The 19,193-nt window shown below is 34.5% G+C and overlaps 1 long non-coding RNA gene across 1 annotated transcript; it reads right to left on the reverse strand.

The window, feature by feature from the left end:
• Window positions 1-14,241: 14,241 nt before the first annotated feature.
• Window positions 14,242-18,741, reverse strand: LOC123561227 (uncharacterized). The gene is made up of 3 exons (XR_008370532.1): window positions 18,609-18,741; window positions 14,993-15,018; window positions 14,242-14,335 (listed from the first exon to the last, which is right to left on the reverse strand). It is a non-coding gene; the product is annotated as an uncharacterized LOC123561227 (long non-coding RNA).
• Between the last annotated feature and the right edge of the window lie 452 nt (window positions 18,742-19,193).

Here is a 19,193-nt window from a genome sequence, read left to right on the forward strand (position 1 = left end):
GTATTGTACTTTACCTATTAAATAGGCTATTTTCATTTCAATAAGCGAGGTGCGTTGTCTTTATTATATATACTTTTCATTTTGCTAAGGTGTGTTTTCTCTTAAATGTTGCCAATCAAGTTGTATTATATCTTTCAATATGTAGGCCTCCTTTAATTTTACTATACTTATTACAAAGGCCACTTACATTAGTATATGTGAACGTGCTAAAACATCATTAACGTGTTCCATATTGCACGTAGTTTACCTTGCAATATTGTCACGTTTTCTAACAATTTTATTAAGGTAGCACTATGTGTTGTTTGTCGGACGCATCTTCCAATGCTGGTGTCATCCTTCAAAGAATGTAATAACCTTCGTGCTTTAAGTACATTACTTGATGTTTGTATCAGACTAACCAAAACAGCCAAATATTTAGGGTTTTTATACGTACACCATTTTTATCTATGACCAGCTAATATCGAGATATATTGAGTATTCTTTCCCTTGATAATAAATTGTTTAAAAATAATTCCTTTGATAAAATTTTCTTCCTTACATTAGCCGATTATCCATAATTCCCTTCATTGACCGCGGGCAATTAATTGTTAACAAAAATCGCATAACATAACCTTTTACAGTTCAGTTCATTTTGCTCTGGCCAGTTTCGTTATAAATCTTGTCACTTAATAGATTCATATAAAATACTATTTCTGTTAAAAAAAAATACAGTTAAGAAAAAACATTATATTAGCTTAAAGTGTTACGAAATTCGTGTTTTCATGTAACAGAAAATTTATACATTCAGATAAATATCTTTCTTCTGGTTTAGAAACTTTAATTCCGCCATAAAAAGACGGACACAATTTCCGAAAAATAAACAACATGAAGGGAAGCCGTCTTTCCTGGGAAGAACCAGTGCTTGCCTATTTTAATTTCCTAAGCAACTGCAAGATTATGATAGGGAAAATTGCTTAATTTCATAATCTATTTCACGATCACGAGAAATCGTTTAATTGGGCACATATACGTACATAGCTTATTCTGCGCCCGCCTTCTTATTCAGACATAACCAAATCAGATCTACAGCCATCCACGTCTTAATTAGCAAAAACTCTTACATTTACATATCAGTTAAAAGGTTCAATGGGTTGAGATGAAATAAGATACAGGTGTTTCATCAGATATCATTATCATACCGCCTCTTACCTTATACTTGCCATTTTATGTCCTTGTAAAATACCAAAACGATTTAATTATTTTAATAACCGGTACAACATCACAGCTTTAAGTGTTTTTAATTCTTATCGTTAATGGTAATTTTTACTAGCAGACGAAGCCATACTATTATGCATCAAAAACATTTTTTGTCTTTTTTTGTTGTTGATGATGAGCATTTTTTTCTATGAATATTATAACTTGACAAATTTGAAAATTATACAATATATGATTATCGGAAGTAACTAAGTTAGCAGGCAAATGGTTTGCGTTAAACGTATTCCAATATCTGATATCACTTTTGTACAAAGTATTTAACAAAAGATGTATAACTTCTTTAACAATGCATATCTTATACCACATCAAGTTTAGTTCCCATTCATCAAAGAAGTCCTTTTAGATTTGAATTGGCCGTTTGTTACACTGCCGCTAGAGGAAAAAAATATTGTTCACGTATTTCAGAAAAATGACAGAATATTAATGCAGTTTAAACTAACAATATTTGAAAATGATGATAAATATTTCAGAACGGCGTAAATTGAACAAAACTTAATTAGAGTATATTCGCTGTGACCATCACATTAATTTAATGTGCCAGTAAAGCGTCACATTTTGCACACAGAGACAACGTTACTTAATATGCAGAAGACGGTAAGAATGACATTCCTTCTTTTCTTCGGAAACTAAAACTCATTGTTTTAAACGGTTTTACGGTAAGTATTTGAAAAAGCTCGTGAGGTTTGTATTTTAGGATAACATTCAGTGAAATGACAAAACACAGCGTTAAGTTTTCTAAAATTGATATTTTTATAACATCTAAACTTAAATACAAATCACAGATATCAACACAAAAGATAATTTACTATGCAGGTTGCCCGACACGACAAAACTGAAAATGTTGCAGGCCCAGTTTCATTGTGCTTGTTCGCGGACGAAGTTGTTTTAATACATGTCTAGTGTGTCTTTTGTAGTTCAATTGAGAAGTACTATAATCTTACATTTATTGTAAGAATGTTATGTGTGTGTGTGTGTGTTTTGTTTTGTTTTTGTTTGTTTTTTGTGTGTGTTTTTTTTTTGTTTGTTTTTTGTCAGACCTGTGTTGCTTTAGCCTTTGAATTTCATTTGAAACGCTAAAATCCTGCGTTTTATACATTATTAACATATATAGGAAGGCTAAAAAGCATTGAAATGTGAAATGTGTTATAAGAAATCAGATTTCAAGATAATATTCATACGAATAACGCATGTCAAATTTGTTAATATGATACATACTTTATTTTCAAATTTTATACGGGGTGGTCCTGCGGACTATGATTCAAAAGATCAAAATCTTAATTATATACTGTACAAATAAAATAATTACCTTTGGAAAATTAACGTTTGGACATTTCATTTCTAAGCGATGACATTTTGTGTTCATGATGGTCTTTTGTATAATCAGTTTTGTTCACATCTTTAGCTTGTATTATACCAATGCTTTTATAATCTATTTAAATCAAAAGATATACAGGTACTAGTACATAATTATTCAGCAAATCTTACAAGCATTTTGCCTCTTTTAGGCAGCAGGCGCAGTATGCTGCCGAACACCACACCGGTGCTCACGGATGAAACAACAACGGCACTTCCGACGATTTCCTTACACAAGTATGCAAAACGTTTAATTTATTATTTATTTATGTCTTAACATTGATGCTGGCAACGTAGATTAATCGTCAGCGAAATTCAGATATATATAAAAAAAAACCTATATAAATAGTACACCAAACGACAAAACCCAATAGAGAAAAAGGTTTTTGTGTCACTTAAAATAACAGTTTTAAAAACACGTCATTAATGTGACTAGTAGCAGTCTTCTTGAATGTGCATAAATGACACTGGCTGTTGTTTCAAATGTAAATTACTGTGTTTTTAACTGTTAAAGGTTCATCAAAAACGGTTTCTTTTTTTTCGGTTTGATCATCTACTGGCCTCCTGATTGACATGTAATTACCAGTTTACACTGAGAACCACCCGTGTAATATAAAGCACATTATCTATTTATCGTATCCAATTGCCGTGTTAAACGTTAAAGGTTTTCAGTATGTTTGCTGTTGCATACAGTATAAAATATATACCGTGTCTACTACTTCAGATATAACCGTTAAATCTGCGTCATTGAACAGATTCCACATCTATAAAACTTTGTTTGTGCTCAATTTGAAATGTTTGAGCCATACCATACCCTTAGCATCATGCAATTACAAACATGCAGGCATTTAATTGTGCGTAATAATGTGATACATTTTTGATAACAAAAAAAAAAAAAAAACAGAAAAAAATATTTTAATATCTTTAGGAATAATCACAATAGAAAAACAAAAAATATTAAGGTTTAGCAGTATATCACAAAACAACAGATTTTTTAACGAATGAACAGCATCTTGACACACAACTTATCTGTCCAATACATGTTTTACTGTTCTGTCCCACGGAGTTGGATACTTAAAATATTCTTAATGAGTTGTCCCCCTTTAAATAAGAATGCCATTTGTAAAGAAAAAATGTAAACAATTGTCAAAAACGATGTTTTACCTAGTTATGTAAAGTTTAAACACTCGCACGATGTTGCAAATGCATCAAAACGAAGACGTGAAACAGCTTTTAAAAAATGGTGAGTTTTTAAAGGCGCTGAACTGTCCAGAAGTGTGGCCCCTTCATGCAGTCCCTTTCCGGAATTCAATACATATATCAGTAAATTGACAATGGTTTTGTACAATAATATAATTGTTTTATACGCTGTTAAATTTTCAAGTAAAACAATGCTTTCTTTCTATGATTTGATGACGTTCGAACTTTTTTCTCTGAAACATGGACCTATACCTTAATTAAAAGAAAAAACTTTGAATAAAGTTTATGTAACAAAGACGTAAGTATTGACATAATTACTATAGAACGGGGTGATAAAATAAAAGTGATTGACAGTGATTGACACTGTTATAAACCGTCTAAACTTAAAAGGACTAAGATACATTCGCATAATGCCTTTAACAAACCGCCCTAGCTCATGATTATGCATTTTTAAAACGACAGTAATATTTTGAGTATGTTTCATTAAGCTAGATTTGACTTCAACATTTACGTTCTTATTTAAGAATAAACGATATTTTGAAAATAAGATACAATCTTGGGTACAATCTGCATTACAAAACAAATGTGACATACTTTTCGATGGTATCTGCAAATTAGGGTTATCATACCCGTTTGCATTTTTATGCAGGGGAAGAGCGGTAGATGATGCAGTGTTTCAAGTCTACTGAGTGCTCAGTCTATGAAAATAGAATTAAAGCATATTTAAAAATCATAAAACAGATATGCGATTACAGAACATCATTTATTAGCTCAACTATACGAAGTATAAGGAGAGCTATCCTACTCGCCCGGCGTCGGCGTCGGCGTCGGCGTCTTTCCGCATCCCCACCTTGGTTTAAGTTTTGGTGCACTTTCTCTTTTTTCATCTTATCTCTGTAACTACTTGATGGATTTGATTCAAACTTGAAATACTTATTCCTCATCATCATCCACATCATCTGACATAAGAGCCATAACTCTGGCACCAATATTTCATAAATTATCCCCCCTTTTCACTTAGATTTTCAGGTTAAAGTTTTGATGCACTTTCACTCTATCTCTGTTATTACTGAATGGATTTGATTCAAACTTAAAATAGTTGTTCAACATCATCACCGACATCATATGACACAAGGTGCATAACTCTGGCACCATTTTTTCATGAATTATTCCCCCTTTTTACTTAGAATTTCAGGTTAAAGTTTTGGTGCACTTTCACTCTACCTCTGTTATTACTGAATGGATTTGATTCAAACTTAAATTAGTTGTTCTGCATCATCACCCACATCATATGACACAAGATGCATAACTCTGGCACAATTTTTCATGAATTTTTCCCCTTTTTACTTAGAATTTCAAGTTAAAGTTTTATGCACTTTCCCTCTATCTCTGTTATTACTGAATGGATCTGATTCAAACTTAAACAATTGTTCAACATCATTACCCTTATCATATGACACAAGGTGCATAACTCTGGAACCAATTTTTCATTAATTATTCCCCCTTTTTACTTAGAATTTTAGGTTAAGGTTTTGATGCACTTTCACTCTGTCTCTGTTATTAATTACTGAATGGATTTGTTTCAAGTTTAAAATAGTTGTTCAACATCATCAGCCACACTATATGACACAAGCTGCATAACTCTGGCACCAATATTTAATGAATTATGCCCCTTTTTGCTTAGGATATACTTATATAGTGTTTTGATACATTTTATCTTTACCTCTCTTATTACTTTAAGTTGATATTTTTGAAATAGACTCAGGCTGTTGTGCAATATCTTCATCCACAATTGGAGTCATTAAACACTCCAGTGACAGCTCTAGTTTCCTCAGATGTGCCCAGTTTCACTATCCAGCATTGAAATAGTCGAGCGCGCTGTCTCCTGTGACAGCTCTTGTTTTTCTTTAACGCGTCGTTACGAGGGCGGGCGGAAAATATCCGTATTCTTTTAAAAAAAATCTTTTTATTTCATTTTCATTTTCGTCAAATTATTCCCGACCTACCACAATTGCCGCTTGAAGGAATTAATAAGTTCTACTTTAGATGGGGCAGTATGAGAAGAGTCATTGTCATGTAAAAAGAAGGCTAGACTGGGACGCGACATTAATTGTGCGTGCGTGCGTGCGTGCGTGCGTGCGTATGTTTTCAAACATACTGCTGAATAGTATCTAGCAGCCACAGTTGGAAATTGTTGTATAAAATGAGCCGCATTATTCAATTTGATTCCACAAAGCAACCAACCAGCATAATGTTGCCAGCAGAGGGAGACTACTTACCTTAAACTTCTTAGGAGGTGAAAAGCAGCTCACTTTCACTGCTTTGATTGAGCTTTTTTTTCACATTTCATCGATTTTCATCATGGTTAAAGTTCAGTAAGGCTCTTGATTATGTCTCCCACCACACAGTGGTGTGGGAGACATATTGATTTACTTCAGTCTGTCTGTCTGTCTGTGTGTCTGTAACAAAGCTTGTCCGCACTCTAAGTCGAACATTTTTCATCCGATCTTTACCAAACTTGAACAAATGTGTTTGACTATAAAACTTCAGCCAAGTTCGATAACTAGCCAAATCTGCCCAGGCACTTTTGAATTATGGCCCTTTAATTACTGATTGAGCCCACTCGTCCAAGCCATTTAATTGGGTCCACTCATTTAATCCATCTATAGAAACTAGACATTTTTCATAGGGTCAGTTGTGGAAGACATGCGCTTTTCTCTAAAGCATCTCTATTCTATGTTAATAAACAGATAATGTTATTAATCAAAATAGAGACTACACATAACTGAATACTTAGAAAAATGCTAGATTCTACTTTCAATATTACACATGAAATTATGAAGTCAAGTTCACAAGTGAGTTAACCAAAACAGTGCATTTTATAGTACTTTATATAATGTTTATCATATAGTCAAACCTATGACAAATACATAAGAAAGCAATTCTCAAACATTGGATTTAAAAGGAAAATAAAACATTCTGTGTTCATAACAAAAGAAGTGACAGCCACATTTTAATCAAAAGCATTATGACCCTTTAAAACGACCCAAATCTTCTTTTTCTATAGTCACACCGGATACCTTTTGGTCTTTTGGTCTTCTTACAGCTTTTTTGACACTACCTACCTAGCATTTAACATTCCTAAACTGCAATGTCTCTATGCGATCTTTGATGATTAAAACTTCAACATACGCCACCATTGTAGATCACTGTCTGAGCGGGTCTCACTTGCTAAGGCTTATCCCTCACTCTTGCCATGTCCTACCTAAACTGTGAAACCAAGCAATAAAGGGCTACAGTGTTGCATTTTCCATTACTGCTCATGAACAGACTCAATCAAATCGAGCTGCAATTTCCGCTTTTTGCCTTGTTCTCGGTCCTTCCGACGGATATACTTTCCAGATTTTATTTACTTCACAACAGCGGGTGTTAAGTGCTGTGTGGCGATGGTAAAATATCGCCCTGACTTCGTCTCAGTGTTGTTATATTTTCTGGTCCTTCGGTATCATTGATTTCAACTCATTTAGATTTGAAGATTGAGTACTGCTTAGGCCGGTGCTAGGGGGCGTGGACAGTGTTGCATTTTCCATTACTGCTCATGAACAGACTCAATCGAAACGAGTCTGCAATTTTCGCGGTTTGCCTTGGTCTCGGTACTTCCGAGGATGGGATCCTTTCATGGGATCTACTTTCCAGATTTTATTAACAGTGTGTCCTGGCTTTGAATAAACGTTTCTGCAGTATTTGAATAATGTGACAAGGCTTTTAAATCCTCTAATATATCAGGAATTGTATTACTGATCTCTGTTCCTACAGCTTTAAGTCAATTGTAGCCCTAACAAATGTTCGAATCTTCTTATATACACACTTCTCATTGAAAATAAACAAACCGATTTATAGATGATAAAATGCAGTTTTTGCTCAGTTTTGAAAATGAAACATTACTAGTACTGATAACATTTACTACTGAACCAATTACTAGCTTAATTCATACACACACAATATTGGCCAAGGAAATCGTTCTGTAACAATAATGGTTGTGCAATTGTTTTAGCATGCAAGAAGGAAGTAAAGATTAACTCTGAAAGACAAATGATACATTTGTGCACCCTAATTAGAAGAAGTAAAATGCAAACGTTATGTATAAAGCATAAAGTGCTTGCTTTCGTTACCCTCTGTGTACGCTACACTGTCTTTTGAAGGCCAGGATGGTGTCATCCTGTGGAGTGTTTATTAACAAAAAATATTTGAACTACCTAATGTGGAAATCTATGTATACCAAAGATGTTTTAAACTTCTTACAGATTTTATTAAAAGCACTGCTTTATATGAATATCAATTATTTATGCATACAAAAGGTAATTGTCCGGAGACTCCAGGTTAATTAAGATCATTACACACTTCGTCTAAGGGACTGTTGTTCATTATCTCTCGTGAAAATATTCACCAAGCAAATTATGCTATTAATTTGCTCTGATTGAGTCGAATGGTACTAAATGATCATTTATAGATATTTTCAAACCTCTTGAATTTAGTAATGTCAGCTACATTCACATTTTAGATATATTTCTTCAGTAATTTCTCTTTTACAGCGACTGCGCAACTGCCAAACTTACATCATCTATAATGTATACACATATTTCATAGCAAAAGTAGATCGCTTCTTTAATATGAATGGCAAAGTTAGTTATTTTTTGTCTCACTGCCTTCTTATTAATATACAATTTTTGACAGTATCAAAATTTCTTCGTAAGATCCATTCGAAAAATAGAAGATTGAAAAATGCTATCTTCATATATCGTATAAAATGTTTCAATGGGTTAACATGAATTAAGATTTTTTTCTTTCAATCTCATTATTATCGTGCATGCAACATCATCCTCGTCATTTTAGATCCTTTTAAAGATTTCAAGTAAATTCAATTTTGTTATGAAATATCCAGTGCAACATATGGACACTCTTACAATAAAATATATCTTCATATAATAAATAAACCATAATCTTTTGCATCAAAGAATTTGTATAGGTTTTTCACTGATAATTCTTATTTTCCATAAACATTATGACGTGACAAATTAGAAAATTATACAACATTTTCTTATCTTGAGTTACCTGCCATAAAATACTAAAGCAAACAAATGATTTTTGCAGCATCTGATGTAACTTCTATACAAACTTATCTTTCACAAAAGATATACGACTACTTTAACACTACGTATCTACCAATATATCTAGACTATAAGAGTACAACTATAAATCTCTCATTCATCGTTATATCACTTCACATCTGAAGGCTATGTTTATGCATAAGCCTAAGAGATTTATCTAATTTTAAGAGAAAACATATCTCCAATATCAAACAGAAATTGCAAATGATGAAACAAAATTCTTTGCCAAAATACTGCACATTAATTTGACATCAGGTGGCCAATTATACAAAGTAACGTTTCTTTTTCTCTACATTTTAAGGTTTTATCAGTTGTGTTTGTGTATTATCTTTCCACACTAAATGTCATGATAATACAAATATATACAGTGTACAGCGTACTTCTTTCTCTTTCCAATTAAAATAGATGACAATTTTCAAAATGCTTATACTTCAGGAGAAATTTCAAAAGCAAAATCAAAATTCAGACTTGTTTCTCCAACACCAGCAGTAGTGTATGATAACACAGTATAAAGGAAATTACTTCCCGTCCTGAAAATGATTTACACACTAGAAGGCAAATATTCACATAATTATTCATAACTTATATGGCATCCTTTTGATGATAAACTTTAAATGAGTTTAACGCACATGCAAAACGCAACTTAACCACTTCAAATATGATACAGAGATATGTTATCAGAGAGAGAGAGAGAGAGAGAGAGATGTGGCAAACATATGCTATTCCGTTATACTTATGAACAGCCATTCTGGTTCTCTAAAATACTTTAAAATACTATAAGCAGTACTTTAGCCATTTCAATGTCCCGGTTGGGATCGGGCTCGAGTCCTCTGATTGACATGTACACGTGTTTCACAACATGAAGATCACACACTTACACAAAGAAAAATCACACGGAAGCATAAACGTGTGTTATCAACATTACTGAAAGGAAAACAAACCACAAAATGCAAGATGAAGCACATTGTAATAACCTGTTGCAATACCCATTCTATATCTAGTATAATTAGGCAGTATATCATGAAAATCGTTTCATGAGTACATTATTCAGGCTGTTAAACAAACCAAGAACAGTTTCGTATTTGTTTAAATTGAATAGATGTGGGACGATAAGATCATATTTTCACTGCCAATTGTTGCATTGACTACTTATAATGTCAACTTTACAAGATAAACAATGATAATTTATGCGAATTTGAGTGGCATTTACACCTTTAGGACATTACACCATGTGCTAATCGTTTGAAACTAGAGGGGGTGCATTATATCATTAAAAACATAATATTATTTAAAACTAAATTTAGATTTATCACCCATGGAATTAACAATAGATAATTGCTTCAAGCATAATTCAGATTCAAGGAGGTGTGTGACAATATAAAGGTACAGAACTTATTTGCAGTTGGAAAAATGAAATGGTTACAGCGCTACAGTTGCACAGAGAATTTATGACAAGTTTTGATTATTAAGAACTATTAGACAGTAGTCATTTAAGAGAGAACACAAAATTGTCTTGAACATACTTATTGGTATCTGTTCCCTTGCTCAAAGGCTAGAAAAAAGCTGCAACCAATATTTATCTATATTGACTATAATTCACTGATCAAACGAGACATGTTTTTGTAGTATGTAAACTGACATCAATTACAATAGATGGTGTAATTGGGCAATTTCGCAGTTAATTTTCATTTCAAAGTGATGTGATAGAAATAAACGTTTTTGCATGATGTAATATTTTGACAATTTTGAGAAAATATACTTTTACGAAATAACAATATGCAAATTATCTACTGGTGTTATAAAATACTGGTGCAACCATCGTGTAGGATATCTTGTTGCAGGAACGTGTCCCCAATTTGTTATAGAAATCAAATAATATCTAAATTTGTAATAAAATGACATTTTAAAAGTGAACGTATTTTTTTGTAAAGTACATTTATTCTATATCTTCGATCGTGGTTGTTCAAAAAGCAAAACTTCGGAACGATACTATTAAATACGTGTAATTAAAAAAAAAGAGAAACATTTGTGCTTAAAATTATTTTTAGATTAGCCTGTGCCACTAAAACGTTCAGAATCCGACAACGGCGCCTTCGGGTCCTAAAACCTTACAGGCATCGAATAAGTTTCATTAACCAACTATACAGTGTGTTTTATAGCTTTTCACCTTAAGGCTAAGAAAGAAAAGTATGTGAATAAAAATTTAATTTAATTCAATTTAATTCAAAATGTTTTTGAAGTAGTCAAGTAAATTAAGAGGATCAAAATACAACCTACAACCATTTGATGAACTGGTTTTGAGCTTTAGAGGGAGTGTGGCTTTTTACATCTTTGTTCCTACCAAAGTGGTATTTCCAATGTTAGTACATGTATAAAGAATTTTATTGAAATCTGTTAATTTTAACAAATACCCCACAGTATTGCTTGGCGTGATATGGATAAAGATATATATACTCGTACAGCTGATTGTGATTATTAGTTTTTGCTTCATACACCTGTTTTACGATAATATTTCTATTGAATTTACATATTTTGAATTATGTGCGTATTTCCTCCATTTTCGTCGCTGCCCGCCTACAAAAAGAAATATAAAACCAGCTCACAATCATGATCACATAATCATGCATTCATTGGTTACTGCATACTAAATACTAGATGCGATTATATCGTAATATTACTAATGTCCCGCCCTTTAAAGTTTTAATCGCTATTTCGTGTCCGTTTTCATATTTCATGTCAGTAAAATCTTCGTAAATACTATAACCGATCGTATCTTAAAATATAATTGTTTAAATTAGGACATGTCGTGTTAGGTACTTCGTTATTTTTCCTAAATAACTTTAACGACGAAATAAATTTTAAAACGTGTTCTTACGAGTCAATAATTACAATCATGAAATAGATCAATTTAAGACTAACGAAAAAATGTACCTAATGTAACATTGATGAATTAAATAAGTTAATACTGGTGCTAGTTCATGCAAACAATAAATAATAAAAAAATATGTTCAAAAGTGGCAATAATGATAAGATTATAAAATTGATTTGCATAATAAATTTGATTAGTTGGAATGTACAAGGACATCTGCTGAGGTCATCTTTTACGTTTTTGTACCAGGTTTCTATTAATATTGCAGAGACAGCGGGGATGACAACGGTAATGTTAGACCCAATTTTCTTACACCAACAAAGGCTGTTCTAATAAATGAATAGATGACATATATCTAACGTGAATGGAAATGTGTGAGTCTAAACTATTTATTCTACTCTCAGTAGTCTGTGCATTTAGCTTGAAGGATTGGAATCCAGCGGGGCATACCTCAGGTTAAGGTAATGAACCAGTAATGACAATCGGCAAATTACGTATTTTTCCGTATGCCATTTCGGCATTTTCCGGAATCCTGTTTTTACGGAAAGTAATATGCGCGTTGAGCTACTTTTAGTCCAAAGGTTGATGAATTGCTTAATATGAGAAAACGTAATCACACGGAAATTGCAGAATGTCATCATAAATTACGTGTCATTTATCTTTAACGTGAGTGTTGTGACGCGATATTTAAAAGTTAGCCGTTCCTCTTTTAAACATTTTCAATGAAAAATGAGCCGTGCCATGGGAAAACCAACATAGTGGCTTTGCGACCAGCATGGATCCAGACCAGCCTGCGCAACCGCGCAGTCTGGTCAGGATCCATGCTGTTCGCTAACGGTTTCTCTAATTGCTATAGACTTTGAAAGCGAACAGCATGGATTCTGACCAGACTGCGCGGATGCGCAGGCTGGTCTGAATCCATGCTGGTCTCAAAGCTACTATGTTGGTTTTCTCATGGCGCGGCTCAAATGATGAAAAAGAAACCAATTTTAATGTTTTTCAGCTGTGCGATATTTTAGATGTGTAGAATGCGGCCAAGCACAAAATAACGTATTAAATCTGGTTGAGTCTTTTTGATAAGTGTTTACTCTCACTAATAAATGGACATCTACGAAACAGGAGCACTAAATGGACACCCTAAGAATCGCAAAATATACGAGCACTGGAGATGTTTTCGGTACGCTAAGACTGCTGTTGGTATATTACTTTATAAAATGTATAAAATGATAATTTTTAAAGCATGCAATTCAGCAGATTTAGAAGAGCAGAAGATTTGACAAGACTTAGACACTCTGATCTGTAAACAACCTAATCAGCTAAGCTACCCTTTAGAAAATTTCTTTGTTGAATCTAATATATAAATTTCTCAAAACGTTTTAAAACTTATGAAAATAAACAGAGAATAATGTTATCTCTTTCGTAAAAGGTACGTGTCTTTAGTTCAGAAATGATATCTATAAAATATATATAAACTTGTAGTCGTTTTGTATGTGCAAAATATTCCCAATGAGGTATTAAGCTATTGTCATGACAATCTTAACTGGCATTTAAGCAATTAAAATAAACCACATGACAATAAAACTATAACTAGTTAAGTTTTAATTTATTTGTAAATGTACGAGAATGAAAGAGATTTTAGCCTGCTACATTAAAATTTAACACAACGTGAGCAAGAATAATGTGTCTATAAGTGAAATTAACTCCCGCGACTGACGGTAAAACTATTTCGTTGAAAGATGATACTATCTGAAACTGTATCGATTTCTATTATATACATAATTAAGTTGTATATTTGGAAAATTTTACGCAAAACTCTGCTTTCCTCTTTCATGGGGTGACAGAAAAAAAGACTTTATAAGCTTTGAGCTGTTTTTGTCTCGTGAGTCACTTTGCTTGAATGTATGGTTCGGGGGTAACTGTTTTGACGGTAACGAGGCTCTGCCGAGTAACCGCAAAACATTTACTCGGGAACCAGATATTTCCATCTGCACCATCAACTAATGATATTTTCTTACCGTACTCTTCAACTAACGGAAGAAAATGAAGTAACACGATTGCTCTTTTTCCGAACTATTTGATTACAGTAGCGTATGAATTAACGCATTCATTCATAAATTACATTGCAAGTCATCTTACACCTTAGGGTGTGTAAGATGAGTTTCCAAAACAAGGGAAAATAATTTCCGGTACGCAGGAAAAGGATGTTTCAATCCTGTACAAACAATTCTACAAACACCTACAGCTTACCAAATTTAAACTGGAGCGGGTGACCTATGATTTTTTGGAAGGATCAACAAAGCGCCTAGTGTATAAGTCCACGTCTAGATCAGTCTTCCTTAAAACGATACAGTTTAAGGCAAGCATTATTCTTGACTGACTTAAGAAAGCTTGAAACTTACCATGCCCACTTCTTTTGTGGCGCCAGCGCCATATCTTATGTTGGAGCAGGCCATTTCTATGGCATATTCTGTATCGGCAGACGAGCTGTACCCTGTATTGGAGAAAAGAATAATTCCGTAAAACTTGACGAATGAGTCTTGACTTTTATGTCAACTGTAAGTCATCATAAAACTTTAAAAGACTCTGACATCCTTGTATATTATATTGGTAAGGCAAACAACAAGTTTGAAAAATGCAGTTTCTTTTTTTGGATTCAGATTCACGCGGACATAATATAGCTCATATCACGGCTTTTCCAGCTTTTGGTGGTGCAGGATTTCCCCTTCCATAAGCCTGCTCGACTGTTTCATCATAATTGAGCCGTGCCATGAGAAAACCAACATAGTGGGTTTGCGACCAGCATGGATCCAGACCAGCGTGCGCGATCCGCGCAGTCTGGTAAGGTTCCATGCTGTTCGCTAACAGTTTCTCCAATTCCAATAGGCTTTAAAAGCGAACAGCATGGATCCTGACCAGACTGCGCGGATGCGCAGGCTGGTCTGGATCCATGCTGGTCGCAAACCCACTATGTTGGTTTTCTCATGGCACAGCTCATATAAGATTTCTACAAATCAAGCGAAACTTCGAACCCATACCGGCAGATGATTCAGTCAGAGACCTTAACCAGTCCGCCTATGAGGCTCTCTCTATGTAGTTCAGTTTGACAATTCGTATATTTGAAATTGATGATACTAAAGAATACACTGACCTGCCTGTAGCCGAGAAAGAACACATCTGGAAAAAAAAAAACACACAAAATAATTTCACAGGATTTCTTTCATAAGTTGTTTGTGAAATATTTCAACTTCACTCCCCCGGGTAAGAGGATTTCCTCATACTGTGTATGTCAAAGGCAGTTTCTGACGTATATATCCTAATTATTGCTACTATTGTTTTAATTTACGGTCAATTGGTTTTAATTTACGGTCATAATAATGCCAATTTTTCAGCTTTTAATGATAGGAGAAGGCCCATTATGTCCAGAAGGGTCTTTTTAGGCAAGTGATTTGATGTCACTCGGCCATGAAGGCCGCTTGCAGGATAAATGCATGTTCAGCATAGGACAAATGAGCCGCACCATGAGAAATCCAACGTATAGTACGTTAGCATCCGCGCAGTCTGGCCAGGATCCATGCTGTTCGCTTTCAAAGCCTATTGCAATTAGAGAAACCGTTAGCGAACAGCATGGATCCTGACCAGGCTGGTCTGGTCTGGATCCATGCTGGTCGCAAACGCACTATGTTGGTTTTCTCATGGCGCGGCTCAAATTAAACTCTTACGCTGCGTATGAGTTTGAGAACAAATCAACACCAACAAACAACATGACAGTCATGATGACCCTATATCGATCACCTGTTGGCCTTGGAATTATCAAAATAAACATTCTGACAAAGTGTCATGAAAACGGTCATAATTGTGGCCTCTATAGTGTTAACAAGCTGTTCCTTTGATTTGAGTGGTGGCCTAGTTTTTGACCCCATATGACTCTGTTTCGGATCATCAAGATAAACATTCTTACCAAGTTTCATGAAGACAGGATCAAAGGTATGCCTTCTAGTGTGTTAACAAGCATTTTCTTTGATTTAAGCGGGTGACCAAGTTTTTGACCCCACATGACTCAGTTCAGAATTTGGCCTAAAAAACATCAAGATGAACATTCACCCAAAGTGTCATGAAGATAGGGTCCTAAATGTTGCCTCAAGAATGTTAACAAGCTTTCCTTTCATTTGACCGCGTGACCTAGTTTTGGAACCCATATGACTCAGTTTTGAACCTGGCACAGGAATCACCAAGATAAACACTCTGACTAAGTTTCATAAAGATTGGGCTACAACTGTGGCCTCTACAGTGTTAACAAGCTTTTCTTTGATTTGACTGGGTGACCTAGTTTTTGACCCCACATGACCTAGTTTCGAACTCGGCCTAGGAATCATCAAGAACATTCTGACCAAGTTTCATGAAGATAGGGTCATAAATGTGGCCTCTAGGTTGTTAACAAGCTTTTCCTTTGATTTGACCAGATGACCTAGTTTTTGACCCCATATGACCCAGTTTCGAACTTGGCGTAGAGATCGTCAAGATAAACATTCTGTGCAAGTTTGTATTAAATCAAAGCATAAATCGAACCTCTATATAGCTGAAAGGACCAGTATAGAAAAGTTTGCCCCTTTCAGGCGCAGTTACTGTAGAACCCATGATGGAATCTAGCTGGTTTCGAAAGGAACCGAGATATTATTGTGAGTTAAGCTGTGTGTACGTGTGGTTAAAATCGAATGTAAAATGTCACTTCTAACGTGTTCACAAGGTAAAATTAAGAAATTTTGGCCCTTTCTGGGGTCAATCAGGGGCCGTAACTCCGGAACCTATGATCGGATCTGCCGGATTCATCATGGAATCCAAGATCTATTGTTGTTAAAGATATTTTGCAAGTTTGTATAAATCAAACCCGAAATAAAGTCTCTATGTTGCTGTAAAAGCCAAAATGGCAATTTTTAGCTCTTTAATGGGCCATAAATCTGGAATCCCTGATTGGATCTGGCCAGTTTTCGAAAGGAACTCAGATATTATGTCAATACAAGTTGTGTGCAAGTTTTACAAAATATATTAAAATCAATTGCAAAATGTGGTCTCTATCTTGTTCACAAGCCAAAAATAGCATATTTGGCCCTTTAAGGGGCCATAACTCTGGAACCCATGACGGGATCTGGCCATTTTTGATAGGAAGCGAGTGTGCAAGTTTGATTTAATTTAATTGCAAAATGTGGTCTCTATCGTGTTCACAAGCCAAAAATAGCAAAATTTGGCCCTTTAAGGAGCCATAACTCTGGAACCCGTGACGGAATCGATCTGGCTAGTTTTCGAAAGGAACCGAGTTATTATGCCAATTCAAGCTGTGTGCAAGTTTGATTAAAATCAATTGCAAAATGTGGTCTCTATCGTGTTCACAAGAATTTGTGAACGGACGAAGGGCGATAAAAGTTATCAATATTTTCCGCACATCGTTACAAATCAATTTTCGGCTTCTAAATCCTAAAAACCAATACGAGATGTTTCAACGAGATCTACGTGACCGCGGAACTGCTGAAGGAATGTATTTTAATGATGCCCTGTGTGTCATGATAAATTATGGTATATATGACCATGCATATGAAATGTCTAGCAGAAATGTAAAAAACAATCTCGGGTGTCTGGTTAAGGTACAGTATAAATTAGGGTTTAACTTTGGCTTGCCATGACTTTGGTCATATTCCTAACTGAAAAAAAAACCCATTGTGTCCTTCAAAACGTTTGGTTAAAAGGTTGTTTCAGCAAAACCGATAACGAAGACCTTAAATGTGAATAATAATTAAACACCACACAGTTGTTTAGCTAATTCCCTTAATTTCTACAACATCTTAAGATTAAGTTGTACTGTTATAAGAATGGCGATCATAACGCAAACTTTCGGTCTAGGAGACCGAAAGTTTTTTAGGTCGATGAACTCTAAATGTATTCACCTTGAACACTTACTGTTTTAAAAAAAACTTGATGTACTTGTGTGAACTTCACTACCTATATAGAAATATTTTTACCATGCTCTTACATAAATTAGGTTCATCACTGACTTACAATACATATATATTTCATATATACTACCTTAAGTTACATTATATAAATATTATATATTATATATATGAAATCACAGGCGTGTCGTTATCAACGCAGACATTTCTAAACATGTTATCTCTACAGACCCGGCTGAATTACAAGCAGACGATCTAGTTAAATTTACATGTAGTATTTGATAAAATATGCGTCGTCTGCATTTTTTTATCCATATGATATTATATATAGTTGGTTTTGATGATTTCAAATCTAGCTACATCCAAAGAAATGGTTTTTTTTTTACCGCACTGGCCATGTACATGTCTGCATGTTAACCCGGAAAATATATTCCAATATTCTAATGAGAAATTAAAGTTTTTATATTAAAAAAAAAAGCTTTATGAAGATTTTTTTTCAACCCGTCACGGATCTTCTAGTTTCTGCCGTACACGAGTCAATCTTTAAGATTCAGCGTATACCCCCCTCCCCCAACCACACATACACACACGCAGAGAGGGCAGGAAGGTAATCGCTCCGAGAGTTAAATGTACACACGTTAGCTTTTCCGACCAGTATACATACTGTTTATCTACTGTAAACGAGGTCAAGAACAAAATCTACATTCTATTTATAAACATGTATAGTGTGTGCAAATCGAATTTTAATTAAAAAGACCCGATGCATTTATGCTCGTTTTACAAAACAAATTAACTAAATATTTCTGATATAGATCTACTCACCTTACAGCGTTTTTCCTCAACAGCTGACTGGCTTCGCACCTCAGTATTTTGCGTAAACTAGCCATGGTTTGTTTAAACGCCCGCGACCGGCAGTTGTTTCGTCTGCTTTGAAATGCGGTGGTAGTGATATACCGGTCATGAGATTACTTATTTTGTCTTCCGTTTGGGTATAAAGTAACTTCCGGCCAGTCGCGATAGTCATGAAATGGCATCAAGTTAAAAATAAAAAGGACAACATTTGTGAATACATGTGAATACATGTTTATAATAAATTCGATGTAATTTAAGACAGCGCTTTGGCCAAATTATTCTTAGTTTTATGGTCGTTTAACAGTAATTTGAACTGCGGCAAATGGGTCATTTCTTCACAGCAGCACATTTACAATTAAAACAGATCTCAAAATCCCCAAAGCAAGAGTTACTGAAAAGCGTCACAAATTATTCATATTTCACGGGCTAGCACGTTTAAATAAGCACCTACACATCGTGTAATCACAAAATTTATAATTACTTAGATAAAAAAAAAACTTTCTAAATTTTCGGGGAAAAGCACAATTTATTCCAGAGAAGTGCAAACCGCTCCGT

This window comes from Mercenaria mercenaria, chromosome 4, assembly GCF_021730395.1.
Source record: "Mercenaria mercenaria strain notata chromosome 4, MADL_Memer_1, whole genome shotgun sequence".
In the NCBI taxonomy this organism is placed as follows: domain Eukaryota; kingdom Metazoa; phylum Mollusca; class Bivalvia; order Venerida; family Veneridae; genus Mercenaria; species Mercenaria mercenaria.